The sequence below is a fragment of the Anolis carolinensis genome, chromosome 4 (assembly GCF_035594765.1).
Source record: "Anolis carolinensis isolate JA03-04 chromosome 4, rAnoCar3.1.pri, whole genome shotgun sequence".
NCBI classification, from domain to species: Eukaryota; Metazoa; Chordata; class Lepidosauria; order Squamata; family Dactyloidae; genus Anolis; species Anolis carolinensis.
In genome coordinates, this window is record NC_085844.1 from 87,279,060 (window position 1) to 87,304,608 (window position 25,549).

Here is a 25,549-nt window from a genome sequence, read left to right on the forward strand (position 1 = left end):
ATGAATGGAACCTGTGAGCAATAAAGAATAGGCTGCAACAGGTGATTGGTTAAAGTGAATATAAATCAAGCAGGAAAGCATGGTTTGTGGGCTTCCTAATGATAGTTTGGTGTGTGAAGGTGTTTGATCTTATTCTGTGAGCCAGTGTGTCAAATACTGCTTTAGAACTGAAAATACCATGAAAGAGAATACTGTAAGTAGAAGGTGAGACTATATTTATATAGATAGTGTACAAACTGTATATTTTGGATTATGGAACTATAAAGAGATAAAAAGCCTTTGTGGTTGGAATGTTTAATGTTTCTAATCCTGAGATTGTCAGCACTCACTTCCACTGCATAGCCTGAAGTTTGTTAAAGTACTTAAAGGCTAGAAAATGGTGCCTAGTGTAGACTAATCCTGAGTCTATGTCCTCAGATAAATGTTGTGGTTGCTATTGTTAGGTATTTATCCAATTCTTTTTCTTGGGTAGATTTACTCCCAAGACATTTGTTGCCCTGGTCTTCTGCTAAAGCTGAAAGGGGGTGAGGTGCCCAAGGTCCCATAGGGGAATTTCCTGCTGGTTTGAACCTCTTCCAATCCTCAAACATCTGTGCTAGCTCTCCATGTGCATGACGGTAATCTCCCAAACACAGGCATAATCCAATGGCACTCCCAACACATGCAATAATATAGCAAGCCCTTAGTATCCACTGACATTTGATTCCAGGTCATTCCTCCCTTCACAGCAAAATCTAGGTCTGCTTTTTATTTAACCCTGGTTCTCGTGTCGTCTTTTCTCAACCTTCTTTTCTCCAAGCTAAACATTGCCAACTCACTATACTATGTCTACTGATGGCTTGGCTTCCAGACTTTTGATTCTCTTGGAAGCACATTTGCCCAGTTCTCTTATTACAGTAGAGTCTCACTTATCCAACATTCACTTATCCAACATTCTGGATTATCCAACACATTTTTGTAGTCAGTGTTTTCAATATATCGTGATATTTTGGTGCTAAATTCGTAAATACAGTAATTACTACATAGCATTGCTGCGTATTGAACTACTTTTTCTGTCAAATTTGTTGTATAACATGATGTTTTGGTGCTTAATTTGTAGAATCATAACCTAATTTGATGTTTAATAGGCTTTTCTTCAGTTCCTCCTTATTATCCAACATATCCGCTTATCCAACCTTCTGCCAGCCTGTTTATGTTAGATAAGTGAGACTCTACTGTATTTTAATTTGCTGTTTCACTTTTATATGGTGGTTTTTATTTACAGTAGAGTATCACTTATCCAACATTCGCTTAGCCAATATTCTGGATTATCCAAATGCAGTTTGCCTCCTGCCCCACTCCACAGCTGTTTTTCTAGGCAGCAAGAATTGAACTTTTAATGGATTTAATTAGCAACAATGTTGCTACTGTAAGTTCATTTTATGCAATTCCATCTTTATTTGTAGTCAATTTGTTAGTAGCCAATGTTTTTGTAGTAAATGTTTTCAATATATTGTGATGTTTTGGTGCTAAATTCATAAATACACTAATTACTACATAACATTAATGTGTTTTGGACTGCTTTTTCTGTAAAACATGATGTTTTTTGGTGCTTAATTTGTAAAATCATAATGTGACATTTAATAGGCTTTTCTTTAATCCCTCCTTATTATCCAACATTCTGCCACCTGTTTATGTTGGATAAGTGAGATTCTACTGTAATTACTACATTATTGCTCAAAATGGTGTTTTAGTCTGTTTAAATTTTTTTGTTGATGACGCTTGTTTTATTCTGTATGTATTTTATCCTGTTTTATTGTTATCTGGGTTTGCCCCCATGTTAATCACCCCGAATCCCTGCGGGGAGATGAAGGCAGGTACAAAAATAAAGTTATTGTTGTTATTGTTAATAATAATAATTACTATTATTATATCCCCTTTCTCTGGACACCTTCCAGCTTGTCAATATCTTCCTTGAATTGCAGATGCAGTGTTCCTGACAAAGTCTGACCAAAGGAGACTACAGTGGGACGATGTCTTCCCTCAATCTCAACACTATACCTGCCTTGGTGCAGCCTAGAATAGCACTGGCTTTTTGTTCACTTCTGCATGATATTGTTCAGCGTATGGTCTATTTAAGTATCCCAGATTCCCTTCATCGAATAATAGTTGGAAGAGACCACATGGGCCATCTAGTCCAATCCCCTGCCATGCAGGAAAAGCACAATCAAAGTATCCATGACAGAAGCCCATCTAGCCTCTGTTTAAAAGTTTCCAAGGAAGGAACTGTTGGGTATATCTTTGATTTTCCTTTTTTTCATATACTAATCTGGCTGTTGTAGTAAAGTATGTAAATAATTTCTCTTCTTCCAATAAATTAGGAAGAAGCAAGGGGGTGCTAGGATGTTAAAGTGCTTTTCATTTCTGAGCGGGCATGAGGTCATCAATCGACTGCCCCTTCTCAAGACATTTCTCCATTTTGATCAGCAGTTTCACCCCATCAACCACCATCTGTACCAGCTTCACCTTGGAGAATCCAAGATGGTCGGCATTGGAGACATCAAGCACTTCTCCCACAGCAGCTGTGCCACGTTTCTGCAGCCTTCTAGGATTTCACCAAATTTCTCATGCAAGGTAGGGCAGCTTAATATGAACACCTGCATGGAGACCTGTGCCCAGGTTGGATGATGGTCGGGCAAGATGTAGCCAAGGTGGGGATTCCACATAAGTTTTTGGATTTGAAGAACATTTCAATCTGTGTTAGTCCTGAACAGTAACGGGTAAAAACTTCCCTCATGTTCCCACCTTTCTGCATGGAACCTGTTTTACCTAGTAGAAAGTATTCTGGTTTCATTGGAAACTTTAATTTTAGTATTTTTTGGATTCTTTCATGTATGTTCCTCCAAAAATTATTTGCTTCATTACAGGTCCACCACATATGATAGAAAGTGCCTATATGATTTTCACATTTCCAACATTTTTTTTCTTCATTTTTATAACATGTTGCTAATTTTTTCGGTTCCATATACCACCGGTACTGCATCTTGTACCAATTTTCCTTTAAATCATAGGGGTATATGTAGCTTAGTTTCTTGTTCCAACTTTTTTCCCATTCTTCCATTTTTATATTATGTCCAATGTTGGTGGCTCATTTGGCAATACAATCTTTTACTTGCTCGGTTTCAGTCGACCATTGTAACAAGATTTTATATATTTTTGTAATTAATTTCGTATTTGTCTTTAGTATTTTGTCCCATATATCCCATTTAGTATCTTTGTCTGAGTAGCCTACTTGTTTATCTTTCTTGAAATAATCTTTTAATTGTATATATTGAAACCATGATACATTTATACATACAGAATTTATTTCCTCTTGTGACTTTAAAGTATAAGTACCCAATTGTTTTTCAAGAATAACCTCATATGCTGTCCAGTTTCCCCACTCCAATTGTCTTCTTTATTGAGCTTCCATGGAAGATATCCTCTGTGGTGTTCTTTGATAAAATCTACTTTTGTAATTTTCCCAAATTTTTATTAATGATGCTCTTATAAAGTGATTTCCAATTTTTTTTTCACTTTTCTCTTGTCATGCCATAAGTATCCATGCCATCCACTTCTTAATTCGAAACCTTCCAAAGGTAATATTTTTGTCTTTGACAAATTTCACCAGTCTGTAAGTCAAACTAATCCGCATGCATCATGATATAATTTCAGATCTGGAAGATTGAAACCTTCTCTTTTCTTATCATGTGTTAAATTTAAGAACTTTAGTCAATTCTTTTTTCCTTGCCATATAAATTTCTTTATGACCATATTCCATGTCTTATTATAGGAATTGTTTGAAACAAAAATAGCATTTTTGGAAGAACATTCATTTTTATAATTGATATTCTTCCCATCAGGGAGAGTTGCAAATTTTTCCAATTTTCCAAGTCCTTTATTACCTTCTTCCATTGTTCATCATAGTTGTTTTTTAACAATTGTACATTTTTAGCTGTTAGTTATTCCCAAGTATTTTATCTTATTTGTAACTTGTATTCTTGTTTTCTCTTGTAGATCCTTTTGTCTCCTTTTTGTTATATTTTTGTCAAAATCACTGTTTTATTTTTATTTACCTTAAATCCTGAAACTTTTCCAAAATCTTCTATTTTTATTAACCATTTTTGTATAATATCCATTGGGTTTTCTACTGTACACATTAAGTCATCTGCAAATGCTCGAATCTTGTATGATTCTTTCCTTATCTGGACACCAATTAGTTCCTTTTCTTCTCTTATATTCTTCAATATTTCCAATGACATTATGAATAATAGTGGGGAAAATGGACATCCTTGTCTTGTTCTTTTGCCAATTTTAAAGTTTTCTATTTCCATACCATTTATTATAATTCTTGCTTCTTGTTAATTGTATATTGATTTCACAGATTTTGTAAAATAGTATCCCATATCTAATTTTTGCATAAGTAGAAGAAAAAAAATCCCAATTCACATTATCAAAACACATTCCTTTTGATTGTGCCTTTCATAATATTCAATTACATTGATTATAGTTCTAACATTGTCCTTGATATGGCGTCTTGGAAGAAACCCTGCTTGTTCTTCCTGTATCCTCTCTTGAAGGAAAATCTTCAGTCTTTAAGCTAGTATATTGGCATAAATATTGTAATCTATGTTTAAAAGTGAAATTGGTTTATCATTCTTTACATCACTTGAGTCTGAGCCCTCTTTGTGTATCAGTACAATATTTGCTTTTTTCTAAGGCTCTGGAATTATTTTTTCATGTATTGGTTGGTTAATAAGTTTTGTTAAGAAGGTTGTTATTTACATTTCAAAGGTTTTGTAATATATGGCCATGAATCCATCTGGTCCAGGTGCTTTTGATTGATTTAATTTTCTGATAGCTTTCTTGATTTCATCTTGTGTTATCTCTTTTTTATATAATTTTATTCAATTTTCAGGTGCATTACATAGAAGGGAAAGTACAATCTGAACAAGAAGTATATAAAATGGGGAAAAAGGGGGAACCAAGTATCTGGTTTCTAGGGACTAATATGGTAATAGGGAAAGGGAGGAGAGAGAGAGAAAAGAAAAGGGGGGGAAGGAAAAGGAGAGGGGGGATTTTCAGGGTATAGGGGTATTTTGGTCTTTTGTTCTTTGTTCTTCATGTAATTGTTCTGTCAAGTTTATTCTTTTCAAAGTTTTCTAGACTCACCATGTACAAATTTGCAGGATCTCATTGGTTATTTTCTAGATCTTTGCTTTATTTCTTATATTCTTCATATTTCTTCCAATCTGTTGTTTTTACTTTCTTTTAACAGGAAGGTCAATCTGTCCATATCATAGATTTCATCTATTTATTTTTTTTAGCCATTGTTCTTTTGATGGTATTTCTTGCAATTTCCAATATTTTGCAAATGTCATCCTTGCTGCCGTCGTTATATAAGTTAGTAAAATGTCATCATTCTTGTTCAAGTCCTTTATACTTTCAGTTAGTCCTAAAAGATAATACTCTGGTTTCATTGGAAATGTTCTGTTTAATATTTTTTGCATTTCCTCATGTATTTGTCTCCAATATTTTGACATTTCCGGACAGGTCCGCCAGGCATGGTAAAATGTACCGTCTTGTTTTTTGCACTTCCAACATAGATTTTGAGCATTTTTATACATTATTCCAATTTTTTTGGCATAATGTACCATCAGTGGAACATTTTCATCCAATTCTCCTGAAGATCTGTAGAGTATGTGTATATTAATTTTATGTTCCATATTTTCTCCCATTCAGCCAATCTAATTGTATGTCCAAAATTTCTTGCCCATTTTATCATGCAACTTTTAATTTCTTCCATCTCCATGGACCATTCTAAGATCTTATGTATTATTGTAATATCTTTCTTACCATGTTGTAAGATTTTGTCCCAAAATTTTTCCATTTCATTAAAAACTATATTTTTATCTTTTGTGTATTGTTCCTTTATTTGTGCATATTGGAACCATGAAACTTTGTTAAATTGTTGTTTTATTTCCTCCTGTGTTTTTAATTCATAAGAGCCATTCTTCTTTACCAATAATTCCGTGTACTTAGGCCATTCTGTCCATCCTAAAAAAAAAAATTAGCTTCAAGTGGGGAAATCCACACTGGTGTTTTTGTATAGAAGTATTTATTTTATGTTTCCCAAGTTTTTATAATCAAAGATCGTATAAAGTGGTTACCAAAATTCTTTTCTATTTTTTTTTTGTCGTACCAAAGGTACGCATGCCACCCTCGTCTGAGGTCAAAGCTTTCTAATGATAACATGTCTTTTTGCAAGTTTGCCCAATCTTTAATCTATGTGAGTGCACATGCCTCAAGATACAATTTTAAGTTTGGGAGGCCAAACCCTCATCTATTTCTTGTGTCCGTCATTATCGTGTATTTAATTCTTGATTTTTTTCCCCTTCCATATGAATCTAGTAATTTCTTTGTTCCATTCATTAAATTTTTTGTTACGGATTATTGGGAGGTTCTGAAATAGATATAGTAATTTAGGTAAAATGTTCATTTTAATAATGGCTATACAATCTAATAGTGAAACTTTTAGATTCTTCCATTTTTGCATATCTTGGCTAAATTCTTTCCATTTTGCTTAATAGTTATTATTTAAGAGTTGTGCATTCTTTGCTGTGATCCATATTCCCAGATACTTAATCTTTGTTGTAACTTGTATACCTGTTTTCTCTCTAATTATCTTTGATTCTTGTTTGATACATTTTTGTCAATAATTTTGTTTTCTTGTTTATGTAAAATCCAGCTATTGCACCGAATTCTTCTATTTCCTTTATCCATTGATCTATCTGGTGTTTAGGGTCCTCTATCAAGCATATAATGTCATCGGCAAAAGCCCTAGTTTTAAATCCATATTTTCCTACCTTTTTACCTTTAAGTTTTTTATACATCCTTATATTTTGTAAGAGTATTTCTAATGCAAATATGAAAATCGGGGGTGATAATGGGCATCCTTGACGTGCTCCTTTAACTATTATTATTTCTTTTGTGTATTGACCATTTATAAGGATTTTTGCTTTTTGTTCATTATAAATGGCATTTATGGCATTATTGAATTGTAGCCTGTGGAGAAGTCAGTTATTATGTTTAATTTTAACAATTAGAGTATGTGTTGTCGAAGGCTTTCATGGCCAGAATCACAGGGTTGTTGTATGTCTTTCGGGCTGTGTGGCCATGTTCCAGAAGCATTCTCTCCTGACGTTTCGCCCACATCTATGGCAGGCATCCTCAGAGGTATGTATTTGTGTTTAGTTGACACAGTAGCTGAAACAGAAGCCATCTTGTTTCAATCCACAGTAGTGCTGTTACCAAGGAGACGGAGCTGGCTAGCTCACCAGAGGGAGAAGTGGGTGGAGCCAAGAAAGGGAAAAAGTAGGAGTTTTAAAAGAAGCCAGGAGTGCGTGGCTGGAGGCTTTTCAGTCAAGAAGAGGAGACAGGCCTGGCCAAAATCTTTAGTCAAGGCAGACTAAAGGGAGCCTAGTCAAGATCTCTAGTTGGGAAGGACTAGTGATCAGGAATTTGATCGGTAGTAGATCAAATTAAAGGCTTTTATTGTAGTTGGGACATTGTTCACTAAGGAGCTCAGCTGAGGTTAGAGTTCACTACAATTTATATCATCAGTAGGAGACTGAGAGTGGAATTACACCAGAGACTACTGGTGTGGTGGTTATAAGAGTTATTAAACCACTTGTTTATCTAAAGTTCCATAAGTAAATCAATCAACCTGCAACCATAAGCTTTGTACGCAATAAACTTGTTGTTCTTTGTTAACAACTGACTCATTTCATCTCATCTGCGTCTGTGGAGCCAAATTTCATCGGTGATGATTCAAAAGCCTCACGTTGGTGGCAGTTACCTTAATAAATCACCTAATTGGGGAAGAGTAATAGTCACAGTTACCTCAGAAAGGGAACAACAACACAGAAATCCCTAACTACAGAGACAGAGGCTGGGATCTTGAAATAAAGATCACCCCCTGTAATCCTTCCCCTCACATAAAGGTGATATATATATAATCTAGAGGGATTAAAAGATTCAAAAATCCCCTCAGCAGTGGAAACAGCATTTACAATTTGCTTTGACACCATTACAATTGGCTTGAGTCTTCCCAATTGGCTTTAGCACCATCACAATTGGTGGCAGCGTCGGGATTGACTCTTCGTAATTAGATTAAACCATCCCAATTGAAGTAACGTCTGTGCATAGCCAATATCAATTTCTTTAAAAAGCAATTTGATGAATGCCCAATTTAAGTTGTCGAACACTTTTTCTGCATCGACAGATAAAAATGCAATTTCTTTTGGGTGGTTTGTCTCATAAAATTCTATATTGTCCAATATACATCTAACATTTTCTTTCATTTGTCTTCCTTTTTGTTCTGGTCCAATCCATCTGTTTGCTAAGACATTTGTGAAAAATTTATAGTCCACGTTGAGTAGTGATATAGGGCGATAATTTTTTACCTCAGTCCAATCTGTTTCTTCTTTGGGTATAGTAATTATATCGGCCGTTTTCCATGAGTCTGGAATTTCTTTGTTTTGAAGAGCTAAATTCATTATTTCCTTTAAGTATCCAATTATATCCTCTCTCATAATTTTGTAAAAGCTGGCCATAAAACTGTCTGGTTCTGGTGCTTTATTTGATTTTAACTCATTTATTGCTCTCTTTATTTCTTTCTCCGTTATTTCCTTATTTTGTTGTTCCCTTTGGGAATTCCATAATTTTTCAAGTTCTGATCTCCCAGGTATTATCCATTCATTTCCTTTTAAAATCTCACCAATTTTTTATTTGTCACTTGTAATTCTATTGTTCTTTTACTTTGGAAGGCATCACTATATAACTCTAGGCATGGACAGCTCCACCCCCTTTCATTTCTTTTGCAATTATCAATTTTTTTCCTTACTCTTGGTCTCCCCCACCCTTCGACCCAATTTTAGTTTCTTATCCCATTCCTTTAATTTTGCCATGGGAGGAATTCCAGGGAGAGCCTGAAATAGATACATCATTTTTTTTTAATTATCAATATTTCCATCACCCTTATCCTAGACTTCTGTCTCAAATTTTTATTCTTCCACCTACTCATTTGTTTTAACATTCTCTTCCATGCCATTCTGTAATTTCCATCTATTTTATCAAGTGTCTTATATATCCAGATTCCCAAATACTTCATCTCTCATGGCTTGTTCTTGGCCTTGCAGCTCTTCTGATGTCTGTGGTGGAGTATCCATTTTCACTAAATTAACTCTCCAAAATTAGTGTGTGCATTATAATTGAGTTTGCCTGCAGTGCTGCCATTGAAGTAGTGCCTTAAATCTTGAGTTAAGTCTTGGGGGTCTGTGGCTGCTAAAGGTATTTCAAAGGGGGTCCGTGGTAAAAAAAGGTTGAGAACCACTGATCTCAGATTTTCGCTCACTCGTTAATACCCTCACTTAGTCTTAATTTTTTTCCCCAAACTGAGTTTTATTAATCATTATTATTTTATAATACATAATCATAGTTACCATACATTTTCCTTTTCCATTCCCTTCTCCCTCCCACTTTCGCGTAGTCTTTAATCACAATGGAGATGTAATCAAAAAATCGGTGATTAGGACTTGAAAGAGCAGCTATGAATAAACTGGGCAAAATCCTGAAGTGTAAACATATCATTGAATACTAAAGTTAGGGTTGTCTATACCATCATATTTTCAATTTCTATGTAAGGTTGTGAAAGCTGAACAGCAACAAAACAGACTTTGTACTTTAACATATCATGAGAGGATATGACTCACTAGAAAAGGAAATGATTCTTGGTAGGGTAGAAGGTAGCGGGAAAAGAGAAAAGCTACATTCCAGGTGGATAGTCTCAATCCAGGAAGCCATGGCCTGAGCCTGGCTGTTGATGATAGGATGACTTGGAGGGCACTCATTCATAGGGCCACCATACATTAAAGTTTACTTGATGGTGATTAGCAACAATAAAACATTCTGTGAGCCAATCAGTAATGTATCTAATTTATCTGTCAGCTAATTCAACAATCCAACTAATTCAGGGGTCCCCAAACTTTTAAAACAGGGGGCCAGTTCACGGTCCCTCAGACCATTGGGGGGGCAGTCTATAGTTTTTTTAAAAAAAAAAAACTGAACAAATTCCTATGCACACTGCACATATCTTATTTTGAAGTAAAAAAAATAAAGCCTCAATGTTAGTATTAATCATCATAATCGTCATCATCATATAAATAATAAAGAAGGTTGGAAGAGACCCCTTGGGCCATTTAGTCTAGCCCCCTCCTGCCTTTGTGCACCAAAAGCACAAGCAAAGCTCCCCTGACAGATGGCCACCCAGCCTCAATGTTGTTAATAATAATAATAATAATAATAAATAATGCTGCAAATAAAAATAATGAAGAGGGTTGGAAGAGACCCCTTGGGCAATGTAGTCCAACCAGCTTCTGCCTTTATGCAGCAATAGCACAAGCAAAATGCCCCCTTAATAATTTATAAATATATTTTAGTTATTATTTAATTATTAACACAAAGCAAGGGAGGAGGCGGCGAAAGGCACCGGGCGAGGGAGGAGGCGGCGAAAGGCACCGGGTGAGGGAGGAGGCAGGGAAAGGCAAGGCGAGAGGGAGCTCAAAGGCTAGTGCAGCAGAGGGAGGAAAGAAGGAAAGGCTCCAAGGCTTATGCAGGGAGGTAGAAGCAGGAAAGGCGGCAGCGGCGGCATGCACCTTCCTTGGAGGAGGGTGCGGGCCAGATAAATGCTTTCAAGGGGCCACATGTGGCCCGAGGCCCGTAGTTTGAGGACCCCTGAACTAATTTATGGTGGTCATCATGCAGTCCCAGCCTATCTTCCAAATGTGAAAGAGAAAGTATATCTGCCATTTATTTTTAATTCTCATTTCATGCTCCCATACCAACAGATAATATAAATAAAATAATAATACAGAACTGAATATTAAATTCAGCCTATAGTAATAACCCTACTACCCTTCCTTCCCTGCACAAATAAGGTTGCTAGAGTTCTTGTGATGGAGTATCTGGTAATGTAATGGAAATATTTAACACAGTTTTCTTTATAACAATATGATTGTATCTCTCTGGTGTCTGCAACCTATAATTTAGCTGAGAAAAAGATGTAAAATAGATATATGATGTAGAAGAATATGAAAGAAAACAACTGGAATTTCCAGAAGGTTAAGGAATTCCCTTCTTTTGGAATTAAAGGGGAAAGTAGAAACACAGGGCAAGGTCAACAGAGAAACATTATCCATCACTTCGGAAATGTTCTAATCTATTCTTAACTTGCTGTATTCAAGAACACAGATTTGGCTTGAATCCAGATGAAATGAAGAAACCCAGAAGAAAAAGAAAGGGGGAGGGTAGAGACAGAGAATGCTACTTTTAAAACAGCATTATTCACATCTGTAAACCATCTGTCAAACCATATTAAGACATCTATCTGCTATTAACCACTGTCAGTACAGCAATGTGCTTAAAAGGGTACAGAGCTAAACGTGTAGGTTTCCAATGTGTTTTCTTCTGTAAAACACATCTGTTTTGAGTGAGCTGCTATGAAAGGTTGAGGGTGGCTATCATGGGCTTCCAAGTTCAGATAAGTGGTCCAGTTCATGTGACTCATTTCAGCATATAAAGTGTGAAAAGGAGTTGCAGAGCAATTTCTAGCAAATCTCAGTTGCCTCCAGCTCTGAACATGCCCAATGCGCTCAGCTATTGGTTATTGGTTTTGTTGAGTTATGTTGTATATTTTATATGTTTTTATGTGTTAACTCATTGTAATTGAAATGTATTTTATGCTGATATATTTTATTGCTGTATCACTGGCTTGGTCCCTATGTAAGCCGCCCAAGTCCCCTTAGGGAAATAGGATGGGATATAAAAATGAAGTTATTATTATCATTACATGATATATTGGAAGAGAGGATGAGAAAAGAAAAAAGTGTCTGCAGATTAGGAAGATGTGGGCAAAGCGAAGGCGTGAAAAAGCAATAAAACAGGAAGTTACTATAATGCAAACCAGCTACTAGACATGCAAAGAAAGCCAACTCCAACACTCTCAAGGCTACAAGGCTGCCTATTCTTGCTTTATAGGCACTGAGGCCAACAGATAATTACCAGAACCACAGAGGAATAAATAGAACTGGAAAAGCTGTAATGAAGGATGTGTCTAGAAAGGGAGACCTAATTCAATTTGGCCTAGGGTTTGTGGAAGAACATTAGTAGCTCTAAAATGGTCTCCTGACATAGCTAATCTGGGTAACCAGGATGGCGGCCCCTCCAGATTAAAGGTGGTGCTGTTTAATGCCAGGTCTGTGAATGGGAAGACATCTTTCATCCAAGAACTTATCTTGGATGAACATGCAGACCTGGCATGTATTACGGAGGCCTGGCTGGACGAGTTGGGAGGGGTTAATCTCACCCAGCTCTGCCTGCCAGGATACTCCATACAGCACCAACCGAGATCTGGAGGGAGGGGAGGTGGGGTTGCAGTGATCTATAAGGATTCCATCCCCCTGACCAGGTGCCCCGTCCTGCAGTCTACCATGTTCAAATGTGTTCACCTGAGGATAGGAGACTGGGAAAGATTAGGGATTCTGTTAGTGTACAGTCCACCCCGCTGCACTACAGTCTCCCAACCTGAGCTAGCCGGGGTGGTCTCGGGCCTGGCATTGGAGTCCAACGGCTCATTGTGCTGGGGGACTTCAATGTCCATGCTGAGACCACTCTCTCTGTGGAGGCTCAGGACTTCATGGCTTCCATGGCAACCATGGGGCTGTCCCAACTAGTAACAGGCCCTACCCACAGAGCTGGACACACACTGGACTTGGTTTTCTGTCAGGGATGGGAAGAAGGTGGTGGTGTGGAGGAGCTTACCATTGCTCCGTTACCATGGGCCAACCATCACCTGATCAGGTTTAGTCTCACTGCACCCCCTAACCTCTGCAGGGGTTGAGGACCTATTAAAATGGTCCACGCCAGGAGGCTTATGGATCCAGATGGATTCCTGACAGCTCTTGGGGAGTTTCCCACCTCCTCGGTAGGTGATCCTGTTGATGCTCTGGTCTGTCTCTGGAATGGGGAGATGACTAGGGCAATAGACACAATTGCTCCGGAACGTCCCCTCTCGAGTAACCGAGCTAAACCATCTCCTTGGTTCACTGAGGAGCTGGCAGCGATGAAGCGAAAGAAGAGGGGACTAGAGGGCGTGTGGCGTTCAGACCCGAGCAATCCAATCTGAACACAGCTGTGTTCCTATCTTAGGGCATATACTGCGGCAATAGATGCTGCAAAGAATGTTTCCCTTGCAGCTAATATTGTGTTTGCAAAGAACCATCCGGTGGAGCTGTTTCGAGTTGTCAGAGGTTTGTTGTATCCCGTCCCCCAAGACTGGATCCATGACAACTCGGCAGCCCGCTGTGAAGCATTTGCTTGGTTCTTTGCAGACAAAGTCGCTTTGATCCGCTCTGACCTGGACGCCATATTAACGGCAGTCTCTGAGGATGTAGCAAGAACACCTGCTTGTCCAGTTTTGATGGATTCATTTCAATTGGTTAAGCTCGAGGATGTGGACAAGATCCTTGGAGAAATAAGATCAACCACATGCATCCTAGACCCCTGCCCATCCTGGCTGGTGAGAGAAGCCAGAGCGGGGTTGGCCAAGTGGGTGAAGTTGGTGGTGAATGCCTCCCTTCGGGAGGGCAAAGTTCCAGTGAGCCTAAAGACAGCTGTGATCAAATCGTGATTCCAGTGAGCCAAAAGACAGCTGGGATCCCACTCAATTCAGAAACTTTTGGCCCATTTCCAATCTCCCCTATTTGGGCAAGTTCATGGAACATGTGGTTGCCTCGCAACTCCAGAGATTCTTGGATGATACTGATTTTCTAGATCTGGCGCAGTCTGGCTTTAGGCCGGGGCATGGTACTGAGACAGTCTTGGTCGCCTTAGTGGATGATCTTCGCCGGGAGCTGGACAGGGGGAGTGTGTCCCTGCTGGTTCTGCTGGACCTCACAGCGGCCTTCGATACCATTGACCACAGTATTCTTCTGGGACGCCTCGCGGGTATGGGGCTTGGAGGTACTGTTTTGCAGTGGCTCCCCTCATTCCTGGAGGATCGATCCCAGATGGTGTCATTGGGGGACACATGCTCGGCCCCACAACCATTGACTTGTTGGGTCCCGCAGGGGTCGGTATTGTCTCCCTTGTTGTTTAACATCTACATGAACCTGCTGGAAGAGATCATCCGGAGTTTCGGAGTCCGGTGTCATCTGTACGCAGATGATGTCCAGCTCTGTCACTCCTTTCCACCTGTCGCTAAGGAGGCTGTCCAGGTCCTGACCCAGTGTCTGGCCGCTGTGTTGGACTGGATGAGGGCCAACAAACTGAAATTGAATCCAGACAAGACAGAGGTCCTCATGGTCAGTCGGAAGGCCGAACAGGGTATTGGATTACAGCCTGTGCTGGAAGGGGTCACACTCCCCCTGAAGGCGCAGGTGCACAGTCTGGGGGTGATCTTAGACTCATCATTGAGCCTGGAACCCCAGGTCTCAGCGGTGGCTAGGGGAGCCTTCGCACAATTAAAACTTGTGCGCCAGCTGCGCCCGTACCTTGGGAAGCCTGACTTGGCCACTGTGGTCCACGCTCTTGTTATATCCCGATTAGATTACTGCAACACACTCTACGTGGGGCTGCCTTTGAAGACTCCAACTAGTCCAACGAGAGGCAGCCAGGCTGTTAACTGGAGCAACATACAGGGAGTGTACCACTCCTCTGCTACGTCAGCTCCACTGGCTGCCAATCAGCTTCCGAGCACAATTTAAAGTGCTGGCTTTAGCCTATAAAGCGCTAAATGGTTCCGGCCCAGCTTACCTGTCCGAACATAACCCATCGTGGAATTTAAGATCTTCCGGAGAGGCCCTGCTCTCGGTCCCGCCAGCCTCACAGGTGCGGCTAGCGGGGACGAGGGACAGGGCCTTTTCAGTGGTGCCCCCCCCCCGCCGTCTATGGAACACCCAAATGAAATTAGACAGGCTCCCCCCCTCCTGTGTTTCCCAAAAAGAATGAAAACGTGGTTATGGGACCAAACCTTTGAACAAGAGTAGCAGTAGAAATGAGATACGATAATTATACGACTCACTCATTGCCCCACTTGGACTTGAAACATGCCTGAATGTATATTTATATGTGTAACTATGTAGGTTTTTTAATGTAAGCTCTCAATTTTAATGTAAGTTTTTAATTTAAATTGATTTTTAAACATTATATAAATTGTTTTGATATATATGTTCATGTTGTAAGCTGCCCTGAGTCCCCTGAGGGGTGAGAAGGGCGGGGTAGAAATGATGTAATAAATAATAAATAGAGAAACTGAACTTCAAGTAGTCAGAGAAGCATGCAAAAACTATCACTTGGGGCTATGTAGTTTCTTTCTTGAGCCTCTTACCAATCAAAAAGCATTTGGCAGCCAGAAAATGATTACGAACGCTACTGCTGTTTGTCATTAAAACTCTTTAATACCTAGCCATATTTGATGGCCCCACATATTAAGAGCAAAGAGGACTGGTAACACACAATTGAAGAAATGTAGAGAACAGACAAAATCTCAGTGTTGAAAAAAGAATTTTATTCTAATAATCAGTTCAACACCTTTTGGCCTAGTAATATTTAACAAAAGGCATTGCAAGATAAAAAGAAACAAAGGGACAAATACATGGAATCATAGAATCACAGAATATAGAGTTGGAAGAGACAACATAAACCATCCAGTCCAACCACCTGCCATGCAGAAAAAGCACAATCAAAGCACCCCCGATAAATGGCCATATAGCCAATGTTCAAAAGCCTCAAAAAAAAAAAAAGATATTTCCACATACATAAGCAATTGTAAAAAAAAGACAAGTTACAATTGACTATCAATTTAAAGTACATAATATCTTGCGTAAAGATTCATGTCAATCATATCTCAGTTTTAAAAACACCTATTAGTCAAAGTAAACTCATACAAATACAAAATGTTACTTACAGTGCAAGCACAGATTTCAAAAAGGATGTTTTCAAAACTTTTGCATAGCAACTGATGGTTTGAGAAGAAAGAGGCAGAGCTTTGTTGTATGCCATTTTTTTTCAATATTGTATCAAGGACATCCTTATCATAGCAATTCTGCATCAGAATTGAAAGTTGTGGACAAGTGAACACTCAAGCTTTAAAGGAGGTTGATGTGCTTTAAGTCCACATTTAGCCCACAGGGAATGTGTCAAGTCTCAATGTCTAATGCATTTCTTTTTGAAGCAGGGCCTTCTCATATATGTTACTTTTACAAATCTAAACACAAAGGAAGTTAATTTCTTCCTTTTCAAAATCACTCAGCTAACCACAACTGGAATCATGTTCCACCAGTCACTAACAGTTAGGTCTCGAGAACTGTGTTATTTTCTGCATCAGTAGTTTGCATAATATTACTAATAAAAATGTGTGTTCACAAGCAAAAACAAGATCTGACCTATGCCATCTTTCTATCAGAACATACAATGGAAAATAATCCTTGACATTTGAGTATTCTGCAGTTTTGTTTACTCCTCTGCTTCTTATCATCTTGACTTTATAACCAGGCTAATATATTGATTCACAGTGTGAGCATACAGTAGGGCAGACTCAGGCTAAACAATGAAACTCCAGATGTATTAAAAATCAATATAGAATCATAGAATCATAGAATAGTAGAGTTGGAAGAGACCACATGGGCCATCTAGTCCAACCCCCTGCTAAGAAGCAGGAAATCGCATTCAAAGCACCCCCGACAGATGGCCATCCAGCCTCTGCTTAAAAGCCTCCAAGGAAGGAGCCTCCACCACAGCCCCGGGGAGAGAGTTCCACTGTCGAACAGCTCTCACAGTGAGGAAAGTTCTTCCTGATGTTCAGGTGGAATCTCCTTTCCTGTAGTTTGAAGCCATTGTTCCGTGTCCTAGTCTGCAGGGCAGCAGAAAACAAGCTTGCTCCCTCTTCCCTATGACTTCCCTTCACATATTTGTACATGGCTATCATGTCTCCTCTCAGCCTTCTCTTCTGCAGGCTAAACATGCCAAGCTCTTTAAGCCGCTCCTCATAGGGCTTGTTCTCCAGACCCTTGATCATTTTAGTCGCCCTCCTCTGGACGCTTTCCAGCTTGTCAACATCTCCCTTCAACTGTGGTGCCCAGAATTGGACGCAGTATTCCAGGTGTGGTCTGACCAAGGCAGAATAGAGGGGGAGCATAACTTCCCTGGATCTAGACGCTATTCCCCTATTGATGCAGGCCAGAATCCCATTGGCTTTTTTAGCAGCCGCATCACATTGTTGGCTCATGTTTAACTTGTTGTCCACGAGGACTCCAAGGTCTTTTTCGCACACACTGCTGTCAAGCCAGGCGTCCCCCATTCTGTATCTTTGATTTCCATTTTTTCTGCCGAAGTGAAGTATCTTGCATTTGTCCCTGTTGAACTTCATTTTGTTAGTTTTGGCCCATCTCTCTAGTCTGTCAAGATCGTTTTGAATTCTGCTCCTGTCTTCTGGAGTGTTAGCTATCCCTCCCAGTTTTGTGTCGTCTGCAAACTTGATGATCGTGCCTTCTAACCCTTCGTCTAAGTCGTTAATAAAGATGTTGAACAGAACCGGGCCCAGGACGGAGCCCTGCGGCACTCCACTTGTCACTTCTTTCCATGATGAAGACGACGCATTGGTGAGCACCCTTTGGGTTCGTTCGCTTAGCCAATTACAGATCCACCTAACCGTAGTTTTGTCTAGCCCACATTTTACTAGTTTGTTTGCCAGAAGGTCGTGGGGGACTTTGTCGAAGGCCTTACTGAAATCCAGGTACGCTACATCCACAGCATTCCCTGTATCGACCCAACTCGTAACTCTATCGAAAAAAGAGATCAGATTAGTCTGATAGTTTTCCTGCATTCAAATTGTTTTATGGCCCTTATTATCCTTGGTATTAAGAAATTTCAAGGACAGTTAATGTGGAGTCAGTGGCGTTGGAGATGTAGTTGAAACACTGTATTTATTGAACATTTCTTTATCTTAAACATATATACTGGGTAACAAGCAGTAGCCTCCCAAAAGCAAATAGTGTGCTCTCAACATCCTTTGAAATTTTCTCTTGCCAACAAATTACAGAAATCATTTTTTCTTAGCTCCCTGTCATACACCTGTCAGGCTAAATATCAGACATGTTTTGAATGGCTGGACTCTAATTCTCCAAGGCCCTAAATAACATAGCTAATGGTGAGGAATGTTGAAACAACAGCAGCAGCTAGAAGGCTGCTAGCCTGTGAGCTGAGTAAATACAAATTAATCACGAGCAAACACCACCCAGATGATGATTATAATGGGACGTTCTACATAGCCAATAAAATTCCATTTGAAGCCAGCTCAAGATCAGGGTGTCCAGAAAATTATCACCTCAAAGTGCACAAAGCAGTGTGTTAAAAAACTCATCAGAAATTCCATTTCGAGCCATAAAATCCACTGCAACCAATAAGCATATATTTCATGCAGAGCAGGAAAAGACCAAAATGTGGAGCCCCTGTGAGGACAGGACTAGTGTGGAAGCATTCAGGGGAAGAAACCAGATACGCAGCTCTGCTGAATGGAAAATCAACACCTTCCCCAGAGAGGAAATGATAGTGGAGCATTGGAATACTCACTTTCACTTTCCTCCTCTGCCCTGATTTCATCCAGCGCTGATTCTCATGGAACAAGCTGCTGCTTATTAGTGTATTCCACAGGTTGGGGTAGGAAAAATATTCCTTGGAGCTGATTGATCCATACAGGTGATTTTTGTGGTTGATATCCCAGCTTCCAGCTGGCTCCTGGAGGGGTCTCTGTAAGCACTCTGTTCAGAACTGGATCTCTTTAAATCACATACTGACCCAATTTAAATTGCTATGTAAAAGCAGCAACAGATAAAACCAGGATCTAATTGATAGAATTTTGGCCCTCAGACCTGCTGAAGTTGTCCACTCTTGACCTAAACCATGATTTCACTGTATCATAGACTGCTTAACCTGGTGTGGTATATAGGCAGTGTAATGCATTAGGTCTTCCAACATTGCAAGAGGCTGCTCAGTTATGTACATGCAACAATGGGAAATCGGAAAAAAGTGCATTCTCCCACTGTCTTCAAATGAAAATGGCAACAATTGCTTTTAATATCCGAAGCAAGGCTTTTGTTAATATTTTCTGATTACATATATCATGTAAAGTGATTTGTTGAAAATTAACATGAAGGGTAAAATTCGAAGAATAATTTCATGTCCCAGGGAGTCTGTGACTACTCTGGTAAATTATTCCTTTGAGTGCTGTGATGCCTATTATAATCCCCAAATAAATGTTATGTATTGACAAAATTTTGCACCTGGTTTCTGGGATTAACAGCTCACTTAACCTATAGTATCTTTTGCCGGCCTTGCCTTCCAGTCACTGTACAAATAATGGGCCTATGTGGAAGCAATGATCCATCAAAGAGTTTCTCAGATTTCAAGGTTGCCATTTAATTAAACTTGAGATTATGGGGAAAAATGAATTCTAAGAATTAGACAAAACCATTTTGCCTGTCTCAGAGTCCATGGAAAAAACCAGAAATATGAATAATAAAATGCATCGATAGTGCTATGGCTTATTTCTGATTATGAAAAACAGCACATATATGTCTACCACCAGCATGATTAAAATTATTGGGACACCAAGTAACATCTGACTTCAAATCAAAATAACACATTACCTGAAATGAATCCAGAATTGCTTTGGGTGTAGAATGTTCATTAGAAACTGGTTCCATTAGTATCTGCTCCATCTTGAAAGCCATCATGACCTGATAATACTGGTGCCTTCTGAGCTTAAAGGACAACAGTTAATTTTGTTCAAACATTATTTTCATCTATATATATATATATATATATATATATATATATATATATATATAAATGTAATGTGCAGTTTTTTCCCATGGGGTAAACAACAAAACCACTGAACCAAGTCACACCAAATTTGGCCACAATACACATAGACATCCAATCTATGTGTGGCCAGGCACAGCTAATCTATATATATAAAAGAGTGATGGCATCACGGCAATTCACAAAACAACAAAAGTACAGGCCCCCCAACCTCAAAATTTGACAACACAACCCATCATCCACGCCTCAAGGTTGATACAACAAAAAGAAAAGAAAAATAAAGTCCTAATTAGAGGGAGAGCAATAATTTTTTTAATCCAATTGCTGCCAGTTTAGAGGGCTAATCTCTGCCCACTTGGTTGCCTAGCAACCAAGGGACAGCCAGGTTTCAGTTAGGGGACAGGCCGATTTAGGCCTCACTTAGGCTTCTTCCACAGATTATCTAATTTGCACTGGATTATATGGCAGTGTAGACTCAAGGCCCTTCCACACAGCTATATAACCCATTTATAATCTTATATTATCTGCTTTGCACTGGATTATCTTGACTCCACACTACCATATAATCCACTTCAGTGTGCATTTTATACAGCTGTGAAGAAGGAGCCTCATATAATCCAGTTCTGAGCAGATAATATAAGATTAGAAATATACAGTAGAGTCTCACTTATCCAATGTAAACAGGCCGGCAGGATAAGTGAATATGTTGGATAATAAGAAGGGATTCAGGAAAAGCCAATTAAACATCAAATTAGGTAATCGTTATACAAATTAAGCACCAAAACATCATACTATACAACAAATTTGACAGAAAACGTAGTTCCATGCGCAGTAATGCTATGTAGTATTTACAGTAGAGTCTCACTTATCTAACACTCGCTTATCCAACGTTCTGGATTATCCAATGCATTTTTGTAGTCAATGATTTCAATATATCGTGATATTTTGGTGCTAAATTCATAAATACAGTAATTACTATATAGCATTACTGTGTACTGAACTACTTTTTCTGACAAATTTGTTGTCTAACATGATGTTTTGGTGCTTAATTTGTAAAATCATAACTTAATTTGATGTTTAATAGGGTTATCCTTAATTCCTCATTATCCAACATATTCGCTTATCCAACGTTCTGCCGGCCCGTTTATGTTGGATAAGTGAGACTCTACTGTACTGTATTTACAAATTTACCACTAAAATATCACAATGAATTTAAAACACTGACTACAAAAGCATTGATTATGAAAAGGCCGACTGCGTTGGATAATCCAGAACATTGTATAAGCGAATGTTGGATAAGTGAGATTCTTCTTTAATATGAAATAATTACTGGGACAGAATAATGCAGAACAATATAATCTCTAAAACCAGGACAGTAAATAAACAGGGGAATTCCACACAGGAAACAATCAGGGCCAGCTAACACCTCCCAACAAAGTATTCCCATCATCAAAGTCTGGCAAATCCTGTTTTCTCAGGGCCACAGACAGTAGAAGCACATAAAATATCGCAAACACCACCACTCTGAAAACAAGGGAATTCCAGACAGGAAACAATCAGGGCCAGCTAACACCTCCCAACAAAAAATTCACTCAGGGAGGAAACAGCCAGGCTTTAAAGCTGCAAGGCCATTACATCCTAATCATTTTTCCTAATTGCAGCATTCATACTTGCCTCCAACAAACAAAAAAAACCAATCAGAAATATTGTATATTCACAACCTTTAGGAAATAATATCCCCTGATGGCGCAGCGTGTTAAAGCTCTGAGCTGCTGAACTTCTGGACCGAAAGGCCACAGGTTTGAATTGGGGGAGCAGAGAGAGCCCCCACTGTTAGCTCCAGCTTCTGCCAACCCAGAAGTTCGAAAACATGCAAATGTGAGTGCATCAATAGGTACTGCTCCGGCGGGAAGGTAACACCGCTCCATGTAGTCATCCCACATGACCTTGGAGGAGTCTACGGACAACGCCGGCTCTTCGGCTTAGAAATGGAGATGAGCACCAACCTCCAGAGTAAGACACGACTGGACTTAATGTCTGGGGGAAACCTTTACCCTTGACCTTAACTACCACCAATTCCTCAATACTTTATTTCCCATACCACCAGACTTCGCCACAGCAACGCGTGGCCGGGCACAGCTAGTAATTTATAAATACAGGGTGTACCAGAAAATATATCCACCCTTTAGCAGCTAATAGTAGCTATTAGGCTTGATCGATCCACGAAAAATTTGATTCTAAACTCGTTTCAAAACTAGAGGGGGGCAGCTTTTCGTTTCTGATGGTATTTCCGAATTTGGCCCCCCCAAAAATTCGAAATTAACGAAAATTCGTTATTTTCTAAATTAATTCGTTAATGGCGGACGCGCATGCGCAATTCCCAAAAACAGCACAGAGGGAGAGGACTTTACAGGACTCTCCCACCCTCATTTTTTGAGTGATCTTCTTCCAACTTGGTACAGTGGTAGAACACATTTAACACTGATAGCTCACCAAAATTTGGAACGTTTCCCTTATCCTCTGATTTTTGGCGAATTTTCATAGCTTTTATAATAAACCATTTTTTAATAATTGCAGAAATCTGTTCCTGGTTTGAAAGTCTTATTTCCTGTTAAATTGGGTTGTCTTTACTGTGAAAGTCATTGTTCTACTTCAGAAACTTTGTTTTTGTGGCTGAAACTTTGTTAAATTGGTGTGTGTGTGATATATACTGTGTATATATATAGTCCCTGCATAATGTGTGTGTGTGTGTGTGTGTGTATATAGGTAAAGGTAAAGGTATCCCTTGACGTTAAGTTCAGTCATGTCTGACTCTGGGGGTTGGTGTTCATCTCCATTTCTAAGCCCAAGAGCCAGTGTTGTCCATAGACACCTCCAAGGTCATGTGGCCGGCATGACTACATGGAGTGCCATTACCTTCCCGCCAGAGCGGTACCTATTGATCTACTCACATTGGCATGTTTTCAAGCTGCTAGGTTGGCAGAAGCTGGAGCTAACAGCGGGCACTCACTCTGCTCCCGGGATTTGAACCTGGGACCTTTCGGTCTGCAAGTTCAGCAGCTCAGTGCTTTAACACACTTTGCCATCGGGGCTCATGTATATATAATATACATACACATACACACAATGTGGAGAATATGTGGAAAGGTAGATAGAGAGATAAGTTGGGAGCCACAGCGAAGGCACCTTCCTGGGAGCAAGGTCTAATAATAATAATAATAATAATAATAATAATAATAATAATAATAATAATAATAAATCCCTTACAATATCCAAGATGGCTCACTGCTACAGAATCTTGGGAGGTTTAGTTTGATATGGTACCATTATTGGCAGAGAAAGCTAAGCTGTAGGAGTTGAAATCCAATCATTTATCCTCCCTATAGAATCAATTTTATATGCATTTTTAGCTACAGAAAAGCTAAAATCAGGACAGTAAAAGAACAACACCCAGAAAATGGGAATTCCAGATAGGAAACAATCAGGGCCAGCTAATACCTCCCAACAAAGGATTCCCCCAGGTAGGAAGCAGCCAGGCTTTGAAGCTGCAAGGCTATTCAATGCTAATCAAGGTGACCAATTGCAACATTCACACTTGCCTCCCACAGACAAGAGTTCTTTCTCCCACCCTGGACCTTCCACAGATATATAAACCCCACTTGCCTAGCTTCGCACAGATGTCAAAACCTCACCGCCGGGCCCCTCTCTGTCTCTCTCGGTCTCTCCATTCCCGGCTCCATCCGCCGCCTTCCCGCCTCACAGAGAGACACCAGGCCTGAGCTGAGGCGAGGCGGCGGCGGCGGCGGCCATTTCCCCCCTCCGTCTTCCTCCTCCTCCTTGGCCTCCTTCCCCCTCGCCCCCTCCCATTGGCTGAGCCCGTGACGCCCCTTTTGCTGAGGGGCAAAAGGAAAGGGCCTGAATGGTGGGAGTTTGGGTGATTTGCAAAAGCTTTTTTTTCCTAACGAAAAAAACGACGACATAACGAAAAACGGCCTCTCGCGATTCGAAACCGCGATATCCAGACGTGTGGACAACCAATGCTTCAAAATTGCTTCAAAACAAACGAAAATAACGAATTAATAACGGTTAACGGGGAAAACGAATTATTTGAGCAAGCCTAGTAGCTATGGTGATTATTTGAAGGCTAAGTACATTCATTTATATTGAAGAATAAATTTTGTAGTAATGACTTAATTGGAGTTAAAAATTCTATCTCAAATTTTATATAAGGTATTCAAAGTGTCATCCCTGTAGAGCAATGCACTGCTCACAGACTTGCAAACTTAAAGTTTCTCTTGTAATTTCATAACATCTCTCTAATATTGTAATCTATAATCCTGTTAAAAATTAAAAAACAGAATTATGAATTGGGAGGAATCCACACTGAATAGAAAAACAGAAAATGGCAGGGTGGGATATCTCATTAGTCTTACAAGTTGAAATCACACGTCTTTTGTTTATGATGAAAACCTTTCCTGCAGTTTGAAAATGTTCCTTTTTGAACAAAAACTCTGAGAATCCTATAGTATGGCTGTCTGGGGGGACTATGAGTAACTTTTCTAAGTTTTGCTTTTTATTACACCTTATAAAACCCAGTAGATAAATCAAAGTTGGATAATATTTCTTCATGGGCCCATAACAGACTCCCAATCTGAAATGTCAATGCACTGAAAGGAATGAGATTTTTGTTTTTAGAATAAAAGAACTCTGATTTTCCAGATTTCTACTTTTGGATATAAGCCCCCTTCTAAATACCTCTCATTTCCAGCCTATTTTTGTTACTAAGGTTTTTGCAATATATCTACATGTATATTAATATTATTATGTATGCATTTTTATTGTGTTGCCTAATAAGTGTTCATTGCAAGAAAATTCTAAATCACTGACAGTACAATACTCTACATTAGACTGGCCCAAGAACTACAGCATAGTCTCAATTTTCCTACTGTGTTTCCCCTAAAATAAGACCTCCCCAAAGAATAAGACCTAGCAGGGGTTTGGGGGGATTGCCAAATATAATGCCTCCCCTGAAAGTAAGACCTAGCAACTAAGGCTGCAGCAGAGTTCCATTGGGAAACATGGCTGTAGGGCAGAAGCAGCACTCATTCATACACACCGGAGGGAGGGGGAGAGAGAAAGTGCTTGCTGGCCTTGCCTGTCCCCCAGCCTCCGTGGCTGCTGCTGTGCTGCCGTTTCTTCCTTCCGTCTCCGTCCTGGCCATGCTCGCTTCGCCCCCAAGGCTTCTGATTGGCTCCTGGAGCCAGGCCAAGGGAGGGTGGGAGGGAAGGAAGAGGGCTTTCCACTCGTCCTGCTCTTTCTGTTTCTTAAAGGTACAGGACGCATAGGGATTCTCCTCTCATCCTTATTCCTATCCTATGCCATGAAACTTATTATTTTATACTATTATTCTATTACCATATTATTATCATCATATCTGTTACTATTATTATATCCCATTATTATATTATCCTATTAATATATTTTATATCATATTATATTTTTCTATTATTATTATTATATCATTATATTATTATTCTATTATTCTATTATATTTTCATATTATTATATTATTATTCTGTTATTATTATATTCC

At 39.3% G+C, this 25,549-nt stretch overlaps 1 long non-coding RNA gene across 1 annotated transcript in view; it reads left to right on the forward strand.

Annotated features, from left to right (window-relative positions):
- Positions 1-2,327: 2,327 nt before the first annotated feature.
- Positions 2,328-25,549, forward strand: part of LOC103279865 (uncharacterized) — a 79,711-nt gene continuing 56,489 nt past the window's right edge. The window contains exon 1 of the long non-coding RNA XR_001730688.2: positions 2,328-2,613. This is a non-coding gene — a long non-coding RNA (uncharacterized LOC103279865). The remainder of the gene's footprint in view (positions 2,614-25,549) is intronic.